Source organism: Drosophila hydei, unplaced genomic scaffold (assembly GCF_003285905.1).
Source record: "Drosophila hydei strain 15085-1641.00,03,60 unplaced genomic scaffold, DhydRS2 tig00008119-arrow-pilon, whole genome shotgun sequence".
NCBI classification, from domain to species: Eukaryota; Metazoa; Arthropoda; class Insecta; order Diptera; family Drosophilidae; genus Drosophila; species Drosophila hydei.
In genome coordinates, this window is record NW_022045830.1 from 4474112 (window position 1) to 4487619 (window position 13508).

Genomic DNA, 13508 nt, shown 5'->3' on the forward strand with positions numbered 1-13508 from the left:
GAGGTTTGGCTGCTTGAGCAGTGTGAATTGGAGCACGACATTTATATATCAGATTCATTTACTAATAGTATATAGCTTAGTAGCACTACGATTACCAGACTACTGTATAAATTTGATCTTATCTACGAGCTAAGACCTTAACTATTTTATTAAAGAGTCTTGTTTATTGTTATTTCTTTATATTATTAATTGTTGAGTTACCAAGATTACTCGAGTGGGTTTAAGAGAAAATATATTCGATATATTCATATCTTTGATTGTTTTCTGCATCTGCTTCTTCCATTGAAGCTAAAAGCGAGCAAGTGACAATGATAGCAAAGCTACCATGGTTAAGTACAGTTGTGTTTAGGAAAAAATAGTTTAAATTGTTTTCTAAATATTGTCCTGTTCAACATCTAGTGCTCAGTCGCACTACTATTTTATTGAACACCCCTGTATTTAGGAAATTTATAGAGCTGTCAACGCACGAGGCAGTTTCTCCTACTACAAACGCCTACTACGAGAAGAGATTGAGGATCTCTTTACAAATATGAATCGCCTACAAATCGAAATCCATAAATAACAATGTTAAACCCGGCGCCGGCGGCTGGGCGTAACAAAAATAATAAAATAAAATCCTTTGTATATTGTGTCAAATACTGACTTGATTTTGACATATAAATATATATATATACTATATATATATACTATTGCAAGCTACCCGAATATGCCAAACTGAACTAAGCTTACCTAGCGTTCCTTAGCAACTGAGACTGGGACTTTAATTGGGTTGGCCAATCGGATATGAAATGACAAGAAGCTATGAACTTCTTTTGAAACTGTATTGCATTGCCAACTAACGGTATCAGGTGAAGTTGTGTTTGTGTGTATTTGTATTTGTATTTGTCTACGTCGGTTTCCAACACTGTTTTCAGAGCTCGTTGCAAATGTCAGCAATTGTCATACGTATGACAATTGACTTTCTACGGTTGTGTAAATCGCATAAAAATTTAGTGGAATTGTGAAAAAATACTTGAATAATAAACATTGAAAGACGAGGCTTAAACAAACTAAAGCGAACAATAGATGTGACGATGATTTTATTGAAAGAAAACACAACACACTCGGTTTGAGGAACATTTCATTTCATTTTCGTTTTTCTTGTGATTTGTGAAACACGCACTGATATACTGACACAGACACATATACACAAAATACACATATACGCAGTTAACCGTGCAAACGTATACGGAGTGAGCCAGAGACAGAGACAGCGAAATAGAGCGACATAACGAAGGAAAGCGAGAAGGAGAAAGAGCGAGCGAGAGCGAAACTAGCTGAGAGCTGACAGAGCGACAGCTTTGGATCTGCTGGAAAGGCGTGTAGTTTGCTGTCAAATATTTGCTCATTTTGAGGCACATAAAGAACACACAAGTCTAGAGCAATTTGGTTAAGCACACGCCCGCGCATTAGATTCTATAGGATTTTTAGAAAAATCTGCATTTGCGTGAACATTGAACTATATGTCGTTTAATTTGTAATTGCGCCGCACTGGTAGCAATGTCAACTGCGCTGGCAGCGGCGGCAAGTGCAACCGGCACGTCCACAACAGCGCCGCCAGCAGCGACCACAACAGCCACGTCCTCGACAACAACAGCCACAGCAGCATCAACAGCAACAACGGTAACGGCAACAGCAGCAGCAGCTGCCACAGCGGCGGCAGCCGCAGCAGCAGCAGCCGCAGCGGCAGCAGCTGCCGCAGCAGCAGCGGCAAACACAAGACCCATGTTGCTGGAGCCCTTGCCGCAGTTTGTGGAGCAATCTACGACTAAAACCTATGCAGATTATGAGGCCAGCACAAATGTAAGTCTATGCGTAACATTGCCTGCCGGCCCAACAACACCAATATACCAACAGCAGCATCGCCAACAGCCACCCGTCCAGCATGAGCAGCACCATCATCAGCAGCAACAGCAGCAGCAGCAGCACCAGTATCATCAGCAGCAGCAGCAGCAGCAGGCGTTGAGTGGGGAAACAGACTCGGAAGCTGGTTCGGAGTTTCAATCGGATTACCTTGATCCGAATGAGTTTCCGTTGCCCGGCGCCAGGAGAAAGAAAAAGGTGCACAAGACGTTAACGCAAACGTATCCGCGTCCGCCCGGCGGCTACAAATACTCGATGGGCTTCCTTTATAGCATTGGCAGTCATATGGCTGGGGTGACTCTCGATATACCTACGCCCACATCCATAACGCCGCGGACACTGCGCACCTCACCGCCGCCGCCACCCACACAGCTGCCCTTGCTGCCCGCCGTTCCCATGGTGCCGCGATCTGGTACCAATTCGCCGAGTACGGGCTTTAGCGCCGCTGCAGCGGCAGCAGCAGCAGCAGCAGCGGCGGCCGCAGCTGCACCAGCGTCTGCTAATGCAAATCTGTCGCCGCCTCAATTCATCTGCCCGGGGTACAGTGGTCCGCAGAGACGCCTGTGGCATGCCGAGAACGCCGTATGGCAGTTCGATCGCAATTATCCGTACAATCAGGGCTACGCCTCGCAGTATGGCATACCGATGATGCCGCTGGGCTTCGAGCAGCATCCATATGGACCGCAGCGTTTCATGTTTCCGGGCTACTATAATCAAACGGCAATGCCGCGCGGCGGCTATCGTCATGTCTCGCCGAATCTGTCCGCCGTCGCCGAGCAGCAATCAGCCAATGCAGAGCAGCATCAGCAGCATCAACAGCAGCAGCAACAACAGCACCAGCACCAGCAGCAGCACGAGGCAGCGGCGGCGGTACAGGACAGTTTCAACAACGGCTATCCGCCTGTGGATCGATATGGCCGTCCGACTGCACCGCCGCCACGCGACCGTTTCGGTCCCACCCGCCATGCGAATGGTCCGATGTCGTTTGCCCGAGAGTCGAAGACATTCTACAATAGCAATGGCAACGTAACTATGGGAGCGCCGGGCACACGTATTCGGCATCCGTTCGATCCACGCTCAGGGCTGCAGCGTGGATCGCAGCAGCAACAGCAACAACAGCAGCAGCAACAGCAGCAGCAGCACTCGGCCGTCCCCTTGCACAATGGCCACAACGGCACTGCTATGGAGCCGGGCAACATGAATCGACGCGGCGGCTACCAGGCAAGCAGCAGCTACCATGCCACAGCGGGCAGGCATCTGAAGCGTTCGAAGAGCCAAATGATTACGGCGCGAAGCTCCCATTCCTCGGACTCCGTTTCGCCCTCATCGTCAAAGACCCAGTTCGAGCAGCGTGTCGAGACGGCATCCTCTGTTTCCCTGGCCTCGTACAATCATCAGCAGCGCAGCTATCGCAACCGGGCGCGCTATATGACCGCCAATGTGGGCATGGAGCTGGTTGGCCAACATCGTGGCCCGCAACCGGCTAGCAATTATCAGCCGCCTCTGCGACGTATGCCTAAGTTCACGGAGATGCAGCGTCAGCATACGCGCTCGTATCAATCACGGCACATGGAGCATGCTGGCTATTCCGTGGCAATAGCCCACTATCCGGAGGCGCCCAATGAGCTGGAGGATCAGGATTCGCCGGGCATAACGGCTGCCAGCAGCGGCACCTCGGACGGTGATCATCATCATGAATCGGATTTCGAGCAGCGCAGCCCCGTCGAATATGCTGTGGCGGCAAACACGGAGTTCTCATCGGATGCCGATCTGCAGGGCAATAATCAGACGAGTCATGCCAATTGCGGTGACTGCGACAGCCAGTCGTTTGTCAGCCTGGAGCCGAGCTCGTCCAGTGATAGTACGGAGAGTGAACAGAGCGACGCTTCGCTGGAGTCGATGGTGCGTAAGATAACAATCAGCTGCCTGGCGCTGGCCACCAGTGCTCAGATGCCCGATCTAAAGGGACCGAATCTGATACCCTTTGGGGACATGCATCATTTGCGGGAGTCTGAGCGCAAGGGGCAGCATGGCACGAGGAATGGGTTCAAGTGCTCGTCGCACTGCTGCGGCGACATGCTGGTGGAGCCAAAGACAACGCAGCTGGTTCGACCCAACGAAACGGATGAGGACAACTGCTCCGAGGCATCGGCAATGTCCTGCACCAATGCCACGGCGCGCCCCAGCAAGACCGTTCTGGCCGTCTCCACCAAGGGCAACATCATTAAGGTGGGCATTTCATTTCATTTACTTGTTTCTTTTGCTTTTGGGATTGAGTTTTACATTCACCTCGCCTAGGACGACATGCTGGACGACGATCAGCCGTTGACCATGCAGAATCGCTATTGGCACGAGTTCTTTGGCTATACGCCGGCCGATCGCTTTCTGACCCGCACCAAATTGGTGGAAATGAAACGTCCGCCGCACTCGGTGCCAAGTCGCTCCAAATGGGATCCATTGACGCTGTGCATTTGGCAAAAGTTCCGCGAAGCACAGCAGACTCGCCACATATTCAAGACCAAAATGCGTCTCTGGCGCTTCATCTACAAGGTGACAATGGTGGGTATATCGCTGAACAGAGTATGTGCTGGCCACAGCTAATCCTGCTACTTTACTAGGCCGTCTATCCGCGCTATGGTGTCTACTTGGTCGGCTCCTCGATATCATACTTTGGCTCCAAGTGCTCCGACATGGACATTTGCATGCTGGCCTGCACCAATCACAACATCGATCCACGCATGGAGGCCGTCTATCATTTGCAAATCATGCGCGAAATGCTGAATGCCACCGAACAGTTTCAGGAATTTAACTTGATTGAGGCGCGTGTGCCCATTTTGCGTTTCACGGATCGCCGCCACAAGGTGGAGGTGGACATCAATTTCAATAACTCGGTGGGCATACGAAATACACATTTGCTGTACTGCTACTCGCAGCTAGAATGGCGTCTGCGCCCCATTGCCCTCACCATCAAGCAGTGGGCGCAGTATCACAATATCAACAACGCCAAGAACATGACCATTTCCAGCTACTCGCTCATGTTGATGGTCATACATTTTCTGCAGTCCGGCGTGAATCCGCCGGTGTTGCCATGCCTGCACAAGTTGTATCCGGAGAAGTTTAGCATATTGCAGCCGAGCGACTTTGGCTATGTGGACATGAACGAGGTGATGACCCCATATCAATCGGATAATCATCAAACGCTGGGCGAGCTTCTGCTCAATTTTCTGCACTATTACAGCATCTTTGAGTACAGCAAGTTTGCGATTTCGATACGAGTCGGCGGCGTATTGCCGGTGGAGACATGTCGCGCCTCGAAGGCGGTCAAAAATGATATACACCAGTGGAATGAGCTGTGCATTGAGGAGCCGTTCGATTTGACAAATACGGCACGCTCGGTATATGATCCGGATACATTCGATCGCATTCGTGCCATCTTTTTGGCCTCGTATAGTCGGTTAGACTCCACACGCAATCTGAATTCCATATTCGAGGACTACGATGGTCCCACCATACAGATGGCGCCGCTCACCGAAGACTCTGATAACGAGTCGGGCCACAAGCTGCCGAGTGCCACGTCGTCGAAATCGAACAGTGCACAGCCGTCGCCCAGGCACATGGTGGATAAGGCGACCACAGCTCTTTGGAGTGACATACGCAACAAGGTGGAACAGTCCGAAATGGTATCCATTGTGGAGGAGCATGTGCATAATTTGGCTAAAGATGCCAAGCCCAAGAAGAATGCGCGCGCCCCACAATAATAGACAAGAAATGAAAAACTGCGGCCACGCACAACAAGCAAAAAATAAACACAAGTCAAGCCCCATCCCCGTCTCCTCTCAAAAAATAATCGAAAAACAAGAAAAAAATCATCAAAAAAAATAATGAATATTTTAACCGCACCAAAAGTCTCCCTCACGTACCAGCTTTAGACTTGAGCAGCGATCATTAGTTGTGCGCTAATGCTAGGCTGCTGTCCCATCCAAAAGTGTACTATTTTGATATAAACGATCGTAGTTGCTTGTAGCTTGCACCGGAATAACACTTTTAAATTTTACGTTGGACACTTCACAATTTAGATTCTTGACATTTGAAAGATTCCATCGCAAGCGATTGTCTCCCCCAGAAAAAAAGCTCAACTCCAATCTTTCGTAAATGTGGTCGCAAAAAAAATCACTTCTAGTACAAATACAACAAAAAACTATAGCAAAAGCATCCGAGAGCAAAAAAAAAAAAAAATAAAAAAAAAATATATATATATTGATGAAATTTCAGAAAAAAAATTACGAAATCAAACAGAAAACAAAGATAACATACACCCCCATCATCCACCCACCCAACCCCCATCCCCAACCCATAAAACAATAATCATAATAAAATGAAAAACATTCATATAGAAATCATCTCCATAGAGAGAGCCTAGGTATACCCATTAGATGAATAGAGAGCAATGTAGGAGCTTAGCCATTTTATACTCTTAATACAACGTACGCACATGAACACAGTAAACACTTTCACACGTTTTTGTAGAAAACCAAGCAAAAAATGTAAAAAATGCGCTAATGTCTAAACAAAAATGCGAAGAGCAGCGGCCAATTCAGAACCCCAATTGGAATGACCAAAAAAAAAAACTCGGTTTCAAAATAGACAGCGCTAGCAAAAAAAAAAATATATATATCTAAAAAATAAACACACAAATAAAAAGTAAAAAAAAATAAGGAAAATATCTTTTTGTTATCAGAACTTCGAGCTTAAAGTTATCTGTTAACTATTTTCGATCAGATATATTCCACAACAGTTTTAACATATCTCTGACATAGCTAAATAGTGAAAATACCATAAGGAAAATCCTTTTTTGACTCTGTGCAAAACTGAGCTGAAATGCTTGACGGAGTGCAAAGTTAAGGCCAAGCAAAGCTCAATTCATGAAGCTGCTCTTTAGCTGTTTGGCAATAAATAGATTCGATAGTGTCAGGGAGCGTAAGAAGTATTTTTTTTCGTATTCAATTAAGCTCAAGACGTGCTTTTCCTATTTTATCTCTAAAATAATTTTCTTAATTTTTTGTTTTTATTTTTAATATCAATCAAAAGTCCAAGTGATTTCATAGGACATTTCTAGAGCCTTCGAATGCAGCAGTTGCGACTCAGACTTTGATCAGAAAGTATTAAATAGCAAAGTTTACCAAAGCCTCCACAACAAGTAATTCAAAAGCGATTGACAGCCTAGTTTAATACCCTATAAGTAGTGCGCTTTCATGGGCGTCCAATTGGTCTTTGTGTAATTTTTCCCTGGGGTTCGAAAATTGTCGCACATGCGGCAGCAAATTAAATCACAACTGCAAATGCAGTCGCACGGCACTGGCAGTTGGGGGTGGTACTAGTGCGTGGGCGTGGCAGCTTCGCGCACCATATGAACGGCAATTTGTAGCGTACATCTGTCACATAGACACCTACACACACGCACACACACAGAGAGAGAGGGAGAGAGAGAGAGATCATCAATCGAAATATGCGAGTGCGTCAAAAATGATTACATCAAATGCAATGCTCAATTTCAGTTGGTGGTTGCCATTGAGTAATTGATATAATGTCAGACGTTGTCGCCCACTTAATGTTCGAATTGTCAACGGGATTAGTGACCAACGAGGAGCGAACAATGGTGGTTGGGCTGCGCTGGATTGGGTTGAGTTGGGTTGGGCTGGGCTTAGGTTTGGGCATTATATGAACGTGCTCTAATGCCAATATTCGTTGCAATTGTCCGGCCATTGTTCGGCCGCTGGCATCATTATCATTATCACAGCATAGCAGTTCGCAGCCATTGCAGCTCGATTGTCGCATTAATTTGTGCATATGTGCGAAATTCTTTTGGTAATTAAAACGGAGCAGCTGGCAAATGCAGCCATCAATTTTTCATTTGGAAAACGTAATTAATGCGCTCCATTGTGAATGGCAGGGCATTTGCATACTCTGCGCCCAAAGGACCTTCAACACCTACAGCAATGCCCGGTAATAAAGAAAGAAATGCTTGTCAGTTGGTAAATTTGCAAAACAAAGGCGTTTGCCTCGCTCGTCCAAGTCTTTATGCATTCAAATTAAGATTGGAGTAAAAATTAATTTGACAGCAATTTGTGCCGCCCCTTGCTGCTGCTCGTGCTGCTGCAGCAGCTGCAGCTGCTATTAAAATTCCTTTTGGCCAAATCCCTGGCCCTGACTCCAGCGCTGATCTCTGCACAAATAATTACTCATTGTCATTGTAATTGGCGTGCGGGCGCTAAATGGATTGCACAGGCCGTGCACAACGGCTGAGCTGGGGACATTTTTGCTGGCTTCCCTCTAACTTGATTATTTGTGAGCGATGAGATGAGTAAGCAAAACGGCAGGGCATAGAGTCAGACAAGGATGCTTAATACGATGCTGCTCGATTACTTGCCGCTGCAGCGGGAGGCAGGTGTTGATGGGCATTAAATCTATGCCCCCAAAAAGTGGTATATAAACTTTGACATGTGACAGAGCAGAAGTTGCCTTAGCACAGCAGAATCAGTAAATATTTAATCGTAATTCTATGCATCTATTGTCTGCTAGCTTGATGTACTTACACATAAATACATTTGTATAGATAATATAGATATATCTATATGTATCATATTCTAGCTATGTCTAGACTGCAAGGCTGCTCAAGGGTATTTAGTATTCGGCAGCTCGCAGTTCTGCCTTCTTCTACATGTTCAGTTATTGTGCTTGCATGGCCAAAGGGTCGCTCAGTTGCTGCTGATCCCCAATGGACGTTGGGTTATATTGTGCGCACGTACTGGAATTTTCATTTTATGTCATTTCAATTTTCCTGCCTTCAGCTTTCTGTTTTTATAGACGCAACCAAAATGAATTGTACGGAAAAAAGGGTTCAATTGAAAGATGCAACAGCAACAACAATCAATTGCTCGTTGTCTGCCATTTTTGGCTTGGCTGCATGTGTGTGTGTGTGTTCATGTGTGAGTGTAAGCGTTGCCTTTGGGACTTTGTTGACGTGCCATGAGATATATTGTTGTTTGTTTGTTTGTTTGTTCGTTTGTTTGTTGTTGTTCTGTCTTTTTTATGCGAGTCTTTAGCTAGCCGGACAAAGTCCAAGCCAACTTGTCCAATCTCGGCCCATTGTGCATTAGTCATGAGCAACAAATTACCGGCGACATGTGAGAAACTGGCAGGCGAGCGCGTTGACAGCTCTGTGCCGGCCCCTTAGGGGCACAAAGTGGCTCGCAACTGGCATTGCTGGCATTGCTGTGGTGCAGTGGTGCAGGCAGTGGTGCCGCTAACAAGCTCACAACTAAAAACTAATCATTTAATTTCGTTTTCCTGTTTGTTCTTCTAATTGCAGGTAAGCTTATTACACTGCACTACACAGCACTAGTTTCACCAGCAGCAACAACAACAACAACAATCATTTGGCGTAAGTGCTTGTCTACAATTTTAATTAGTTTTAAATGCAATTAAATGCATATGCTCTACCGCTGCCACTCTGCTTGGGCTTTGGGCCATCTGTGCACTTAGCCAAAATTTAGCTAAGCAAATGAAATTTTAATTTTAAAACAATAAATCAGTTGGCAATGCGAGGCCTCGTGACAAATGTTTCCAACTGCATAATTTACGCACAACATTTATAGATAGACGCATGAGTGTGTATTAGTGTGTCTGGGTGTGAGTGTGTGAGTGTATTCGTGTTGACTTTGCCGCACAATTAGAAACACATTAAATATTTAATACGCGAGCTCATGAATTATATGCATCAACATTGTTTTCAGCGCATTTGGCAAATATTTTTGTTTGTTCAGCTCCAGCCGCATGTAAAATGCCTGATTAACGCACTGAGCCACTTCAGCATAGATTAAACATAACCAAAAATAAACACACCTGACACGCAAATTAATTAAATGTGTAAACAAGCGCGCAAAGCCAGCACGAAAAACCAAAAAATTTATACAAATTTTTGCTGCTTAATTCGATTAGTTTTAATGCACTTTGCGGGCTTAACAAAAAGTCGAAAATCTGAATAGTCGCGACTAGTTCTTTATTTTGGCTAGACTCACTGCCTTTGCAATAGTAGAAAAGCAATTTCGAGTCTTTCTTCCTTTTTTTACTACTCTCAGCTCGATTTATGCATATGTCGAAATTTTATGGCTTCGTTTTACAGTTTGCTTTTGCCAACTATTTCATTTTGGCTACTGTCGCGCCCCCAACGCCCTGGCAATTGCAATAGCAGCGAAAATCAATCAGCCAATGCTCAATAAAAACCAAAAACTAAGGGCATGTGAACATGCCACAGAGCCTCGGCTCTCGGTTCGGCAATCAAGCACATTTATTATGCATTTTTCATATGACAATTTTTTTTTAGCACTTCAAGTCGAACGAACCATTTAAAAGCGACCACATAAAAAGCACACAGAGATAGATACACATACATATAGAGGAGATGCCATTGCAGCCTTTATGTCTATACATGAGTAAAGCTGCTGCAGGACATATTTGTGGTTGTGCGTGACTGTGTCTGTGTGTGTGTGCAGCCAAACGTATAAAAAACGCAAATTACCCGCATTTTTTACAAGCGGTTTATTGAAAATTGAAATTTATGCGTCGCATCGTGTCGAGAGTACATTGAGCAACTGCATAGCCATAAGTCCCTTCATATATTATAAATACATATGCACACACACACACACACACACACATACATATATATATTTATATAGGTATATATATCCGGTGCTGATCCCTGTCGTATCGCTGTCATCTCTAGTAGACACTTCACTCGCCATATCGATAAACGTGCTGGCACTTATTGATTTTCGTGCAGCGTGCGGCGGGGCAGACAGCGAATTCATAAATTTAAATGTGCGCCTCACATGCGGCAGGCGGGCAGGCACTTAAAGCTTGCCACGAAGAAGCCACCGAAAAACCAAGGCATAAATCATGCAACTGCTGCAAAGCATTCATTTGTTTACATGCCATCGCCACCCCATCCCCCCTCCCCCCTCATAGAGCCCACCTGCTGTGTCTACCTGTGCAGCTGAAGGGTTGCAAAACTTGTGGCATATCGCTTACCCCGTCAAGTCCAGGCGATCAAGCTCACGCCTACAGCCCAAAGTCCCAGCTATGCCACGTAGTTGTCCTTTGGCTTTTCACACATTTGCATATCATTTGCTGGGCTGTTGGGCTGGATCTAAAAGTGTGGGCGTGCCTGTGCCTGTGCCCGTGCCCGGGCTGCTTATCGCCGGCGACACTTGCCGCGCCGCATTCAGTTGCCTACCACTTGCCACTTGCCACTTGCAACTTGCAACAGGGGCCGTGGCATTTCCGTTGCCTGGGCACGCGCTTGTTAGAAGCGAAGCTCTTAACGATATCGTGTCATTTTTTGCATTTCCTTGTGCATTGCTTTCAGTTTTTCCAGCGCTTTTCTGTATTTTCTTTCTATTTGTTTTCGTTTTTTTGTATTCTTTCATTTTTGCGGTTGCCGCCCTCAAGTGTGCGACGGCCTTATCGCGTGCTACGTGGTGGCACCTTCAGACAGTGGCAGCAACTGCAATGGCGACGGCCAAAGGCGGCAGCCAAGTGATTTTGGCCAAGGCAGAATTAAGCTCAGTTGCCGCAGCTCGCCAAATAAATCACACGGCTTGAGACAGGCAACAAGAGTGAGTGTGAGAGAGAGAGCGCACATTATAATAAATAAGTCGAGTTTCTATGTTTGTCTTAAGTTTGGCACTTCTCACGTGTCAGACGTTATGGCACGGAACAGACTTCATCTGCAATGCAGTTGCAACAGCATCGATTGTAGCCAAAAACGAAGAAATTGTTGCCAGCATCTTGCATATCATCAACGCGTCGTGAAGACGTTGCTGCAATTAGTGGCAGAGCACTTGCCGCGGCTCATGCATGTCAAGTGCGCTGAGAAGTATGCTATGCTTAATGCCGAATAACTTCGACCAAGCTCGTTCAATTAAAACGCAGACGAGTTAGAGAGACAAGCGAGACAGAGAGGGAGAGAGACAAGTTGAGAACAGCAATTGCAACGCCTTATCCTGCCACGCCCAGAGTGATGCTGCTTGGCCAGGGCTATAATGCACTGTGATTAATTTCAACGCCCAGCATCGTTTGTAACCCATTTGCATGCGCTGCTCGTGCCTCGAGAGTCGTGACAGGATAATCCTCAGCTCGTTGTCCTTGCCGGGCTTCTGCTTCACGTTCGCCCACTGTCTGCCCGCTGTTTTAAGTAATTTTTTAAGGAAACCAAAGAAATTAAAAAAGCACAAGGATACGACTTAAGGGTCCAGTCTACCTGGCAACCTGTCCTGTCGCGATGCTGTGCGGCCAGACAGCGAGGCGAACTCGTCGTTTGGCAAAAATATTACAAAAAACGTGCCAAACGTTTATTTAAAAGGATTTATGTGCGTTACGTGCTAAATGTGAAATAATAATTTTTCTTATTTTTTTTTGCAATGTTTTTTTTTTTTGTTATTTTTAATGCCATTTTTAATGCTGCACAGTGTACAATGCAATGCCAATGTGTGTGTGTGTGTGTGGGGCCAGGACAGCAGAGGGAAAAGCATTTTGTGGCTGTGGCATTAACTCAAGTCCTTTGCCATTTTTATTGAGCTGGCGAACGCGTGAAATTGTTGTGGGCCGCTAGCAACGTGAAGCAACTCTTTGGCAGAGATTTGGCTCGGCCCAGAACTTAATTGCATTTGAAGTTGGCTGCCAGTGCTGGCCATGTTCTAGCAGACGGCACTGCTGCTGCGCTGCTCTTAAGTGCTGCGTCTACAGCCTGAAAGGAAAAGTTTTTTCTCTTATTTTTGTACGTCTTTCAGTTTGTAGCTGTTGTTGCTTTGCGGCTGCCAATGCCAATTTATGGCTCTCTATCTCTGGGCCCTGCCCCCGCCGCCCGTTGAATCGAAAATGCGTAGCTAGCTGGGGAATACAGCAGAACTGAGCCACAAATACAGTCCATGTTTGTATATATACATCTATGTAGACAGATAGAGAAATGGTTGAGGTTGGGGGCATTAGCTGCCCAACGGAGTTCCAACTGAGTTGCTACATCTTATTGTTATTATTATTATATTTTCCTTTTTGGCTCGACTCTCGACTGGTGTGTCCTTCAGCGGAGTCCCGCACGCATATAGCATAATAATTAGGAGGGTGTCCTGCAGACATGCTGGGCCGTTAATGCGAGACGCAGTCAAACAAAGACAATCCAGACTCAGTTGTTCAGTTCATTTTGCGGGCGCACAAAGTTTCTTAATTTTTTTTTCGCTCTGCGTCTTTTGCTGCGTTCCCCAGCTGAGTGAAAAAAAAAACTTTTAATATGATTTGAGGCAGACATTGCAGCAGCAGCGTCAGCAGCAGCCGCCGCCCTGCTCTGAGCTGCTTTAATTAAAGTGCCACATTAAAGTCGACGACTACCTGCAGCAGTGCGTGGCAGTTGCATGAACTTTGCCAAGCATGACTTATGCATACACCTCTTAAGGACGTTGCCTGACAGCGCCAACAAGGCCCACATACATGTGTGCATGCTTAATGCTTAGTTTTCTTTTGCCAGCTTCTTGGTAACTTTTCTTTTTGCC

The 13508-nt window shown here is 45.9% G+C and overlaps 1 protein-coding gene across 6 annotated transcripts in view; it reads left to right on the plus strand.

Annotated features, from left to right (window-relative positions):
* LOC111597858 (sterile alpha motif domain-containing protein 5) overlaps window positions 1–13508 on the plus strand; it is a 156639-nt gene that overhangs the window by 83246 nt on the left and 59885 nt on the right. The gene's annotated exons all lie outside the window — the stretch shown is intronic.